Consider the following 13480-nt stretch of genomic DNA (forward strand, 5'->3'; position numbering starts at 1 on the left):
AAATCCTCATATAGGACTTCCGAGAGCTCTTTGAAAGGTATTCTATTTGAAAACGCTTACCACCCTCAAAGTCGCACTTTTCTGGGCATTTTTAAAGTGTGACCGTTGTCTGAAAATGTTCTGAAAATCGTGTCCCCGAAAATCTCCGGGTACCCCGCCAACCTCCCCTGCCAACAATTGCAACCGTAAGGTCGGGCGGTAGGCCTACCGTCCAGGAGGCCCCAAAGCCCGCAAAACGCCATTTTGCCATTTTCTCATCGGGACTTCCGAGGGGAACTCATTAACGAGCTCCAGGAGTGGTATGCCAGAAATTGCAACTTGACCCGTCGCCGGGCACACCCGCTACTCTCTGCGGGAATACCTCCACCGGGTGCCGGGTAAAGGCCTCGGATCTGACCTCATGGACTTCCGTCTGCGCACGGATTTTGCTCTCGCGGGCCCAAGAGCCACTTTCCACGGCCTACCAACGCAATCCGAAGTGCATTGGCCAACCATTACAACGGGAAACACTTTGCCTCTCCGCCAGAGACTAAGTCCAATTGGTTAACCATTTCTCAGGAAAACACTTTGCCTCTCTGCCAGAGACTAAGTCCAATTGGTTAACCATTTCTCATGGCCGCAATTTGCCTGCTGTTCACAGACTAAGTCCAATTGGTTAACCATTTCTCAGGAAAACACTTTGCCTCTCTGCCAGAGACTAAGTCCAATTGGTTAACCATTTCTCAGGAAAACGCTTTGCCTCTCTGCCAGAGACTAAGTCCAATTGGTTAACCATTTCTCTTGAAAACACTTTGCCTCTCTGCCAGAGACTAAGTCCAATTGGTTATCCATTTCTCGTGAAAACACTTTGCCTCTCTGCCAGAGAAAAAGTCCAATTGGTTAACCATTTCTCGTGAATACACTTTGTCTCTCTGCCAGAGACTAAGTCCAATTGGTTAACCATTTCTCGTGAAAACACTTTGTCTCTCCGCCAGAGACTAAGTCCAATTGGTTAATCATTTCTCAAGGCCACAATTTGCCTGCCGTTCAGAGACCAAGTCCAATTGGTTAACCATTTCTCTTGAAAACACTTTGCCTCTCTGCCAGAGACTAAGTCCAATTGGTTAACCATTTCTCGTGAAAACACTTTGTCTCTCCTCCAGAGACTAAGTCCAATTGGTTAATCATTTCTCAAGGCCACAATTTGCCTGCCGTTCAGAGACCAAGTCCAATTGGTTAACCATTTCTCTTGAAAACACTTTGCCTCTCTGCCAGAGACTAAGTCCAATTGGTTAACCATTTCTCGTGAAAACACTTTGTCTCTCCTCCAGAGACTAAGTCCAATTGGTTAATCATTTCTCAAGGCCACAATTTGCCTGCCGTTCAGAGACCAAGTCCAATTGGTTAACCATTTCTCTTGAAACCACTTTGCCTCTCTGCCAGAGACTAAGTCCAATTGGTTAACCATTTCTCTTGAAAACACTTTGTCTCTCCGCCAGAGACTAAGTCCAATTGGTTAACCATTTCTCTTGAAAACACTTTGCCTCTCTGCCAGAGACTAAGTCCAATTGGTTAACCATTTCTCGTGAAAACACTTTGCCTCTCCGCCAGAGACTAAGTCCAATTGGTTAACCATTTCTCTGGAAAACACTTTGCCTCTCTGCCAGAGACTAAGTCCAATTGGTTAACCATTTCTCTTGAAAACACTTTGCCTCTCTGCCAGAGACTAAGTCCAATTGGTTAACCATTTCTCTTGAAAACACTTTGTCTCTCCGCCAGAGACTAAGTCCAATTGGTTAATCATTTCTCTTGAAAACACTTTGCCTCTCCGCCAGAGACTAAGTCCAATTGGTTAACCATTTCTCGTGAAAACACTTTGCCTCTCTGCCAGAGACTAAGTCCAATTGGTTATCCATTTCTCTTGAAAACACTTTGTCTCTCCGCCAGAGACTAAGTCCAATTGGTTAACCATTTCTCGTGAAAACACTTTGTCTCTCTGCCAGAGACTAAGTCCAATTGGTTAACCATTTCTCAGGGGCTCACCGAGGGCAATCTGTAACGTCTCGCGGGCCCGGGGGCCCCTTTGCACGGCCTGCCAATGCAATCCGAGCCGCACTGTCCTTCGTTTGGTTAACCATTTCTCAGGGGCACACCGAGGGCACCCTGCATTGTCTCGCGGGCCCGGAGGCCACTTTGCACGGCCTGCCAACGCAATGCGAGGTGCTTCGCCCTTGGCCGCCTTCCCGGCCGGCTTCGGGACGTTTCGGGGGCTCTCACCGGGGCAAATCCGGTCCCCCGGGCGATTAGGAGGCCTCCCCGGGCAGGCCCGGGCTTCAGGCCGCCGCTTTTCCATCCCGGCCGAAAGAGGCGAAAAATGCCGAAAATGGCCAAAAATGGCCGCCGGCAGGGCCTGTCGGTCGGTTTGGCGGCAGCCTGGGTCGGTCCCTGCAGACCTGGAGGCTCGAGAAGGTTTTTGGCGATGTCGACCGATTCTCGATTTGCCACCTCCTACTATTCTGCAGGTACCCCGCCAACCTCCCCTGCCGACAATTCCAACCGTAAGGTCGGGCGGTAGTCCTACCGACGAAGAGGCCCCAAAGCCCGCAAAACGCCATTTTGCCCTTTCCTCATCGGGACTTCCGCGGGGAACTCATTAACCAGCTCCATGAGTGGCATGCCAGAAATTGCAACTTGACCCGTCGCCGGGCAGATTCGCTACTCTCTGCGGGAATACCCCCACCGGGTGCCGGGTAAAGGCCTCGGATCTGACCTCATGGACTTCCGTCTGTGCACGGATTTTGCTCTCGCGGGCCCAAGAGCCTCATTGCCCGGCCTGCCAATGCAACCCGAGGTCCATTGGCCTCATTGGTTAATTATTTCTCGAGAAAACACTTTGCCTCTCGGCCAGAGACTAAGTCCAATTGGTTAATCATTTCTCAAGGCCACAATTTGCCTGCCGTTCAGAGACTAAGTCCAATTGGTTAACCATTTCTCTTGAAAACACTTTGCCTCTCTGCCAGAGACTAAGTCCAATTGGTTAACCATTTCTCTTGAAAACACTTTGCCTCTCTGCCAGAGACTAAGTCCAATTGGTTAACCATTTCTCGTGAAAACACTTTGCCTCTCTGCCAGAGACTAAGTCCAATTGGTTATCCATTTCTCTGGAAAACACTTTGTCTCTCCGCCAGAGACTAAGTCCAATTGGTTAACCATTTCTCGTGAAAACACTTTGCCTCTCCGCCAGAGACTAAGTCCAATTGGTTAATCATTTCTCAAGGCCACAATTTGCCTGCCGTTCAGAGACCAAGTCCAATTGGTTAACCATTTCTCTTGAAAACACTTTGCCTCTCTGCCAGAGACTAAGTCCAATTGGTTAACCATTTCTCTTGAAAACACTTTGCCTCTCTGCCAGAGACTAAGTCCAATTGGTTAACCATTTCTCGTGAAAACACTTTGCCTCTCTGCCAGAGACTAAGTCCAATTGGTTATCCATTTCTCTGGAAAACACTTTGTCTCTCCGCCAGAGACTAAGTCCAATTGGTTAACCATTTCTCGTGAAAACACTTTGCCTCTCCGCCAGAGACTAAGTCCAATTGGTTAATCATTTCTCAAGGCCACAATTTGCCTGCCGTTCAGAGACCAAGTCCAATTGGTTAACCATTTCTCTTGAAAACACTTTGCCTCTCTGCCAGAGACTAAGTCCAATTGGTTAACCATTTCTCTTGAAAACACTTTGCCTCTCTGCCAGAGACTAAGTCCAATTGGTTAACCATTTCTCGTGAAAACACTTTGCCTCTCTGCCAGAGACTAAGTCCAATTGGTTATCCATTTCTCTGGAAAACACTTTGTCTCTCCGCCAGAGACTAAGTCCAATTGGTTAACCATTTCTCGTGAAAACACTTTGCCTCTCCGCCAGAGACTAAGTCCAATTGGTTAATCATTTCTCAAGGCCACAATTTGCCTGCCGTTCAGAGACCAAGTCCAATTGGTTAACCATTTCTCTTGAAAACACTTTGCCTCTCTGCCAGAGACGAAGTCCAATTGGTTAACCATTTCTCTTGAAAACACTTTGTCTCTCCGCCAGAGACTAAGTCCAATTGGTTAACCATTTCTCTTGAAAACACTTTGCCTCTCTGCCAGAGACCAAGTCCAATTGGTTAACCATTTCTCTTGAAAACACTTTGCCTCTCTGCCAGAGACTAAGTCCAATTGGTTAACCATTTCTCTTGATAACACTTTGTCTCTCCGCCAGAGACTAAGTCCAATTGGTTAACCATTTCTCTTGAAAACACTTTGCCTCTCTGCCAGAGACTAAGTCCAATTGGTTAACCATTTCTCGTGAAAACACTTTGCCTCTCTGCCAGAGACTAAGTCCAATTGGTTATCCATTTCTCTTGAAAACACTTTGTCTCTCCGCCAGAGACTAAGTCCAATTGGTTAACCATTTCTCTGGAAAACACTTTGCCTCTCTGCCAGAGACTAAGTCCAATTGGTTAACCATTTCTCAGGGGCACACCGAGGGCAACCTGTAACGTCTCGCGGGCCCGGGGGCCCCTTTGCACGGCCTGCCAATGCAATCCGAGCCGCACTGTCCTTCGTTTGGTTAACCATTTCTCAGGGGCACACCGAGGGCACCCTGCATTGTCTCGCGGGCCCGGAGGCCACTTTGCACGGCCTGCCAACGCAATGCGAGGTGCTTCGCCCTTGGCCGCCTTCCCGGCCGGCTTCGGGACGTTTCGGGGGCTCTCACCGGGGCAAATCCGGTCCCCCGGGCGATTAGGAGGCCTCCCCGGGCAGGCCCGGGCTTCAGGCCGCCGCTTTTCCATCCCGGCCGAAAGAGGCGAAAAATGCCGAAAATGGCCAAAAATGGCCGCCGGCAGGGCCTGTCGGTCGGTTTGGCGGCAGCCTGGGTCGGTCCCTGCAGACCTGGAGGCTCGAGAAGGTTTTTGGCGATGTCGACCGATTCTCGATTTGCCACCTCCTACTATTCTGCAGGTACCCCGCCAACCTCCCCTGCCGACAATTCCAACCGTAAGGTCGGGCGGTAGTCCTACCGACGAAGAGGCCCCAAAGCCCGCAAAACGCCATTTTGCCCTTTCCTCATCGGGACTTCCGCGGGGAACTCATTAACCAGCTCCATGAGTGGCATGCCAGAAATTGCAACTTGACCCGTCGCCGGGCAGATTCGCTACTCTCTGCGGGAATACCCCCACCGGGTGCCGGGTAAAGGCCTCGGATCTGACCTCATGGACTTCCGTCTGTGCACGGATTTTGCTCTCGCGGGCCCAAGAGCCTCATTGCCCGGCCTGCCAATGCAACCCGAGGTCCATTGGCCTCATTGGTTAATTATTTCTCGAGAAAACACTTTGCCTCTCGGCCAGAGACTAAGTCCAATTGGTTAATCATTTCTCAAGGCCACAATTTGCCTGCCGTTCAGAGACTAAGTCCAATTGGTTAACCATTTCTCTTGAAAACACTTTGCCTCTCTGCCAGAGACTAAGTCCAATTGGTTAACCATTTCTCTTGAAAACACTTTGCCTCTCTGCCAGAGACTAAGTCCAATTGGTTAACCATTTCTCGTGAAAACACTTTGCCTCTCTGCCAGAGACTAAGTCCAATTGGTTATCCATTTCTCTGGAAAACACTTTGTCTCTCCGCCAGAGACTAAGTCCAATTGGTTAACCATTTCTCGTGAAAACACTTTGCCTCTCCGCCAGAGACTAAGTCCAATTGGTTAATCATTTCTCAAGGCCACAATTTGCCTGCCGTTCAGAGACCAAGTCCAATTGGTTAACCATTTCTCTTGAAAACACTTTGCCTCTCTGCCAGAGACTAAGTCCAATTGGTTAACCATTTCTCTTGAAAACACTTTGCCTCTCTGCCAGAGACTAAGTCCAATTGGTTAACCATTTCTCGTGAAAACACTTTGCCTCTCTGCCAGAGACTAAGTCCAATTGGTTATCCATTTCTCTGGAAAACACTTTGTCTCTCCGCCAGAGACTAAGTCCAATTGGTTAACCATTTCTCGTGAAAACACTTTGCCTCTCCGCCAGAGACTAAGTCCAATTGGTTAATCATTTCTCAAGGCCACAATTTGCCTGCCGTTCAGAGACCAAGTCCAATTGGTTAACCATTTCTCTTGAAAACACTTTGCCTCTCTGCCAGAGACGAAGTCCAATTGGTTAACCATTTCTCTTGAAAACACTTTGTCTCTCCGCCAGAGACTAAGTCCAATTGGTTAACCATTTCTCTTGAAAACACTTTGCCTCTCCGCCAGAGACTAAGTCCAATTGGTTAACCATTTCTCGTGAAAACACTTTGCCTCTCTGCCAGAGACTAAGTCCAATTGGTTAACCATTTCTCTTGAAAACACTTTGCCTCTCTGCCAGAGACTAAGTCCAATTGGTTAACCATTTCTCGTGAAAACACTTTGTCTCTCTGCCAGAGACTAAGTCCAATTGGTTAACCATTTCTCAGGGGCTCACCGAGGGCAATCTGTAACGTCTCGCGGGCCCGGGGGCCCCTTTGCACGGCCTGCCAATGCAATCCGAGCCGCACTGTCCTTCGTTTGGTTAACCATTTCTCAGGGGCACACCGAGGGCACCCTGCATTGTCTCGCGGGCCCGGAGGCCACTTTGCACGGCCTGCCAACGCAATGCGAGGTGCTTCGCCCTTGGCCGCCTTCCCGGCCGGCTTCGGGACGTTTCGGGGGCTCTCACCGGGGCAAATCCGGTCCCCCGGGCGATTAGGAGGCCTCCCCGGGCAGGCCCGGGCTTCAGGCCGCCGCTTTTCCATCCCGGCCGAAAGAGGCGAAAAATGCCGAAAATGGCCAAAAATGGCCGCCGGCAGGGCCTGTCGGTCGGTTTGGCGGCAGCCTGGGTCGGTCCCTGCAGACCTGGAGGCTCGAGAAGGTTTTTGGCGATGTCGACCGATTCTCGATTTGCCACCTCCTACTATTCTGCAGGTACCCCGCCAACCTCCCCTGCCAACAATTCCAACCGTAAGGTCGGGCGGTAGTCCTACCGTCCAGGAGGCCCTAAAAGCCCGCAAAACGCCATTTTGCCCTTTCCTCATCGGGACTTCCGCGGGGAACTCATGAACCAGCTCCAGGAGTGGCATGCCAGAAATTGCAACTTGACCCGTCGCCGGGCAGATTCGCTACTCTCTGCGGGAATACCCCCACCGGGTGCCGGGTAAAGGCCTCGGATCTGACCTCATGGACTTCCGTCTGTGCACGGATTTTGCTCTCGCGGGCCCAAGAGCCTCATTGCCCGGCCTGCCAATGCAACCCGAGGTCCATTGGCCTCATTGGTTAATTATTTCTCGAGAAAACACTTTGCCTCTCCGCCAGAGACTAAGTCCAATTGGTTAATCATTTCTCAAGGCCACAATTTGCCTGCCGTTCAGAGACCAAGTCCAATTGGTTAACCATTTCTCTTGAAAACACTTTGCCTCTCTGCCAGAGACGAAGTCCAATTGGTTAACCATTTCTCTTGAAAACACTTTGTCTCTCCGCCAGAGACTAAGTCCAATTGGTTAACCATTTCTCTTGAAAACACTTTGCCTCTCTGCCAGAGACCAAGTCCAATTGGTTAACCATTTCTCTTGAAAACACTTTGCCTCTCTGCCAGAGACTAAGTCCAATTGGTTAACCATTTCTCTTGATAACACTTTGTCTCTCCGCCAGAGACTAAGTCCAATTGGTTAACCATTTCTCTTGAAAACACTTTGCCTCTCTGCCAGAGACAAAGTCCAATTGGTTAACCATTTCTCGTGAAAACACTTTGCCTCTCTGCCAGAGACTAAGTCCAATTGGTTATCCATTTCTCTTGAAAACACTTTGTCTCTCCGCCAGAGACTAAGTCCAATTGGTTAACCATTTCTCTGGAAAACACTTTGCCTCTCTGCCAGAGACTAAGTCCAATTGGTTAACCATTTCTCAGGGGCACACCGAGGGCAACCTGTAACGTCTCGCGGGCCCGGGGGCCCCTTTGCACGGCCTGCCAATGCAATCCGAGCCGCACTGTCCTTCGTTTGGTTAACCATTTCTCAGGGGCACACCGAGGGCACCCTGCATTGTCTCGCGGGCCCGGAGGCCACTTTGCACGGCCTGCCAACGCAATGCGAGGTGCTTCGCCCTTGGCCGCCTTCCCGGCCGGCTTCGGGACGTTTCGGGGGCTCTCACCGGGGCAAATCCGGTCCCCCGGGCGATTAGGAGGCCTCCCCGGGCAGGCCCGGGCTTCAGGCCGCCGCTTTTCCATCCCGGCCGAAAGAGGCGAAAAATGCCGAAAATGGCCAAAAATGGCCGCCGGCAGGGCCTGTCGGTCGGTTTGGCGGCAGCCTGGGTCGGTCCCTGCAGACCTGGAGGCTCGAGAAGGTTTTTGGCGATGTCGACCGATTCTCGATTTGCCACCTCCTACTATTCTGCAGGTACCCCGCCAACCTCCCCTGCCGACAATTCCAACCGTAAGGTCGGGCGGTAGTCCTACCGACGAAGAGGCCCCAAAGCCCGCAAAACGCCATTTTGCCCTTTCCTCATCGGGACTTCCGCGGGGAACTCATTAACCAGCTCCATGAGTGGCATGCCAGAAATTGCAACTTGACCCGTCGCCGGGCAGATTCGCTACTCTCTGCGGGAATACCCCCACCGGGTGCCGGGTAAAGGCCTCGGATCTGACCTCATGGACTTCCGTCTGTGCACGGATTTTGCTCTCGCGGGCCCAAGAGCCTCATTGCCCGGCCTGCCAATGCAACCCGAGGTCCATTGGCCTCATTGGTTAATTATTTCTCGAGAAAACACTTTGCCTCTCGGCCAGAGACTAAGTCCAATTGGTTAATCATTTCTCAAGGCCACAATTTGCCTGCCGTTCAGAGACTAAGTCCAATTGGTTAACCATTTCTCTTGAAAACACTTTGCCTCTCTGCCAGAGACTAAGTCCAATTGGTTAACCATTTCTCTTGAAAACACTTTGCCTCTCTGCCAGAGACTAAGTCCAATTGGTTAACCATTTCTCGTGAAAACACTTTGCCTCTCTGCCAGAGACTAAGTCCAATTGGTTATCCATTTCTCTGGAAAACACTTTGCCTCTCTGCCAGAGACTAAGTCCAATTGGTTAACCATTTCTCTTGATAACACTTTGTCTCTCCGCCAGAGACTAAGTCCAATTGGTTAACCATTTCTCTTGAAAACACTTTGCCTCTCTGCCAGAGACTAAGTCCAATTGGTTAACCATTTCTCGTGAAAACACTTTGCCTCTCTGCCAGAGACTAAGTCCAATTGGTTATCCATTTCTCTTGAAAACACTTTGTCTCTCCGCCAGAGACTAAGTCCAATTGGTTAACCATTTCTCTGGAAAACACTTTGCCTCTCTGCCAGAGACTAAGTCCAATTGGTTAACCATTTCTCTTGAAAACACTTTGCCTCTCTGCCAGAGACTAAGTCCAATTGGTTAACCATTTCTCAGGGGCACACCGAGGGCAACCTGTAACGTCTCGCGGGCCCGGGGGCCCCTTTGCACGGCCTGCCAATGCAATCCGAGGCGCACTGTCCTTCGTTTGGTTAACCATTTCTCAGGGGCACACCGAGGGCACCCTGCATTGTCTCGCGGGCCCGGAGGCCACTTTGCACGGCCAGCGAATGCAATCCGAGGTGCTTCGCCCTTGGCCGCCTTCCCGGCCGGCTTCGGGACGTTTCGGGGGCTCTCACCGGGGCAAATCCGGTCCCCCGGGCGATTAGGAGGCCTCCCCGGGCAGGCCCGGGCTTCAGGCCGCCGCTTTTCCATCCCGGCCGAAAGAGGCGAAAAATGCCGAAAATGGCCAAAAATGGCCGCCGGCAGGGCCTGTCGGTCGGTTTGGCGGCAGCCTGGGTCGGTCCCTGCAGACCTGGAGGCTCGAGAAGGTTTTTGGCGATGTCGACCGATTCTCGATTTGCCACCTCCTACTATTCTGCAGGTACCCCGCCAACCTCCCCTGCCAACAATTCCAACCGTAAGGTCGGGCGGTAGTCCTACCGTCCAGGAGGCCCTAAAAGCCCGCAAAACGCCATTTTGCCCTTTCCTCATCGGGACTTCCGAGGGGAACTCATGAACCAGCTCCAGGAGTGGCATGCCAGAAATTGCAACTTGACCCGTCGCCGGGCAGATTCGCTACTCTCTGCGGGAATACCCCCACCGGGTGCCGGGTAAAGGCCTCGGATCTGACCTCATGGACTTCCGTCTGTGCACGGATTTTGCTCTCGCGGGCCCAAGAGCCACATTGCCCGGCCTGCCAATGCAACCCGAGGTCCATTGGCCTCATTGGTTAATTATTTCTCGAGAAAACACTTTGCCTCTCTGCCAGAGACTAAGTCCAATTGGTTAACCATTTCTCAGGGGCACAGTTTGCCTGCCGTTCAGAGACTAAGTCCAATTGGTTAACCATTTCTCGTGAAAACACTTTGCCTCTCTGCCAGAGACTAAGTCCAATTGGTTAACCATTTCTCGTGAAAACACTTTGCCTCTCCGCCAGAGACTAAGTCCAATTGGTTAACCATTTCTCAGGGGCACACCGAGGGCAATCTGTAACGTCTCGCGGGCCCGGGGGCCCCTTTGCACGGCCAGCCAATGCAATCCGAGGCGCACTGTCCTTCGTTTGGTTAACCATTTCTCAGGGGCACACCGAGGGCACCCTGCATTGTCTCGCGGGCCCGGAGGCCACTTTGCACGGCCTGCCAACGCAATGCGAGGTGCTTCGCCCTTGGCCGCCTTCCCGGCCGGCTTCGGGACGTTTCGGGGGCTCTCACCGGGGCAAATCCGGTCCCCCGGGCGATTAGGAGGCTTCCCCGGGCAGGCCCGGGCTTCAGTCCGCCGCTTTTCCATCCCGGCCGAAAGAGGCGAAAAATGCCGAAAATGGCCAAAAATGGCCGCCGGCAGGGCCTCTCGGTCGGTTTGGCGGCAGCCTGGGTCGGTCCCTGCAGACCTGGAGGCTCGAGAAGGCGTTTGGCGAGGTCGACCGATTCTCGATTTGCCACCTCCTACTATTCTGCAGGTACCCCGCCAACCTCCCCTGCCGACAATTCCAACCGTAAGGTCGGGCGGTAGTCCTACCGACGAAGAGGCCCCAAAGCCCGCAAAACGCCATTTTGCCCTTTCCTCATCGGGACTTCCGAGGGGAACTCATGAACCAGCTCCAGGAGTGGCATGCCAGAAATTGCAACTTGACCCGTCGCCGGGCGCACTCGCTGTTCTTTGCGGGAATACCCCCACCGGGCGCCGGGTAAGAGCCTCGGATCTGACCTCATGGGCTTCCGTCCTCGCACGGATTTTGCTCTCCCGGGCCCAGGGGCCACTTTCCCCGGCCTTGCGAAGGCAATCGGAGGTGCTTCGCCCTCGAAACCGCCTTCCCGGCCGGCTTCGGGACGTTTCCGGGGCAAATCCGGTCCCGCGGGCGAAGGGGAGCCTTCCCCGGGCACGCCCGGGCTTCAGGCCGCCGCTTTCCGTGACCTACCGAAAGACGCGAAAAATGCCGAAAATGGCCAAAAATGGCCGCCCGGCACGGCCTCGCGGTCGGTTTGGGGGCAGCCTGGGTCGGTCCCTGCAGACCTGGAGGCTCGAGAAGGCACTTGGCGATGTCGACCGATTCTCGATTTGCCACCTCCTACTATTCTGCAGGTACCCCGCCAACCTCCCCAGCCAACAAATCGCAAATGCCGATCGGCGGGTGACCGTCCGGTAGTCATGCCGACGAAGAGGCGCCTAGGCCCCGCAAACGCTTCCAAATCCGACCCCATCCCGGACCGGTTCTTTTTTAAAAAAGGCTCCCAGGATTCCGGATTTTTTCCTGCCGCACTCGGGACCACCCGACGGACACGAAACCGGGAACCTTTCCCCGGTCCGACCCTCCTCGGCCCGGCCAGCCGACGTCGAAGCGGCCGACTGGTTAATGATTTCACCCTGCTCCGACGTGACGCGTTTTCCAACCGCGCATGCGCGGCTCTGCCTCCCGAACCGCCCCCTCACGTGGGGGCTCTGGGTCCGCCCCCCGGCAGCCATTTCCTCCTGCCGGTCCGTTATTTTACGCCGTTTTTCGCCCTCCAGCCCTGCCGGAATGCTGCCTGCTCGCTGGTTAACCATTTCGCTCCCTCCACTTCGGCTTCTGCCCTGCTGGGGAAGCCCGCTGCTGCCTCTAACCGTACTCACGGGCGGGCGGCTCTGCTGCGCGGCCTCCGGCCACGCCCCCTCACCTGGTTTGCTGGGAACCCGCCCCCGGCAGCCTGTTACTCGTGCCGGTTCGGTCTTATCGGCCCTTTTTGCACCTTCCCTGCCTGCTGGCATGCTTCGGCTCACCGGTCAACCGGTTCCCCGTTCTCCACTTAGACTTTTGAGCTGCGGGGCTGGTCTGCCGCGAACTGCACCCGTATTACGGGGCGGGCGGCTCTACTGCCCGTACGGCTGCCCTGCCTGTTAACTGGTTAACCGTTTCCCCGTCCACTACTTCGTCCCTGGACCTGCCGGTGTGTTCTGCAGCTAACTGCACCCGTATTACGGGGCGGGACGCTCCGCTTACCGGCCGGCTGCCATGCCTGCTTAACTGGTCAACCATTTACTCACATATACTTAGCCCCATGGAGCTGCTGGGCTGGTCGGCGACCTAACTGCACCCTTGTTGCCGGGAGGTCGGCACTAATTGCCGGCCGGCCGGCTGCCCTGCCTGCTAACTGGTAAACCCTTTACCCACATGTACTTAGCCCCTGGATACTGATGGGCTGTTCTGCACCTAACTGCACCCTGATTAGCGGGCGGGCGGCTGTAATTGCCGGCCGGCTGCTCTGCCTGCTAACTGGTTAACCATTGACCCACATGTACTTAGCCCCTGGAAACAGAGGGGCTGTTCTGCACCTAACTGCACCCTTATTAGCGGGCGGACAGGCGGCCGGCTCTAATTACCGGCCGGCCGGCTGCCCTGCCTGCTAACTGGTTCACCATTTACCCACATGTACTTAGCCCCTGGAAGCTGATGGGCTGTTCTGCACCTAACTGCACCCTTATTAGCGGGCGGGCGGCTGTAATTACCGGCCGGCTGCCCTGCCTGCTAACTGGTTCACCATTTACCCACATGTACTTAGCCCCTGGAAAATGATGGGCTGTTCTGCACCTAACAGCACCCTTAGTAGCGGGCGGACAGGCGGCCGGCTCTATTTCCCGGCCGGCTGCCCTGCCTGCTAACTGGTTAACCATTTACCCACATGTACTTAGCCCCTGGAGCTGATGGGCTGTTCTGCACCTAACTGCACACTGATTAGTGGGCGGGCGGCTCTAATTGCCGGCCGGCTGCTCTGCCTGCTAACTGGTTAACCATTGACCCACATGTACTTAGGCCCAGGAAACTGAGGGGCTGTTCTGCACCTAACTGCACCCTTATTAGCGGGCGGACAGGCGGCCGGCTCTAATTACCGGCCGGCCGGCTGCCCTGCCTTGCTAGCTGGTTAACCATTTACCCACATGTACTTAGACCCTGGAGCTGA

The sequence above is a fragment of the Cetorhinus maximus genome, unplaced genomic scaffold, assembly GCF_964194155.1.
Source record: "Cetorhinus maximus unplaced genomic scaffold, sCetMax3.hap1.1 HAP1_SCAFFOLD_1873, whole genome shotgun sequence".
Classification (NCBI taxonomy): Eukaryota; Metazoa; Chordata; class Chondrichthyes; order Lamniformes; family Cetorhinidae; genus Cetorhinus; species Cetorhinus maximus.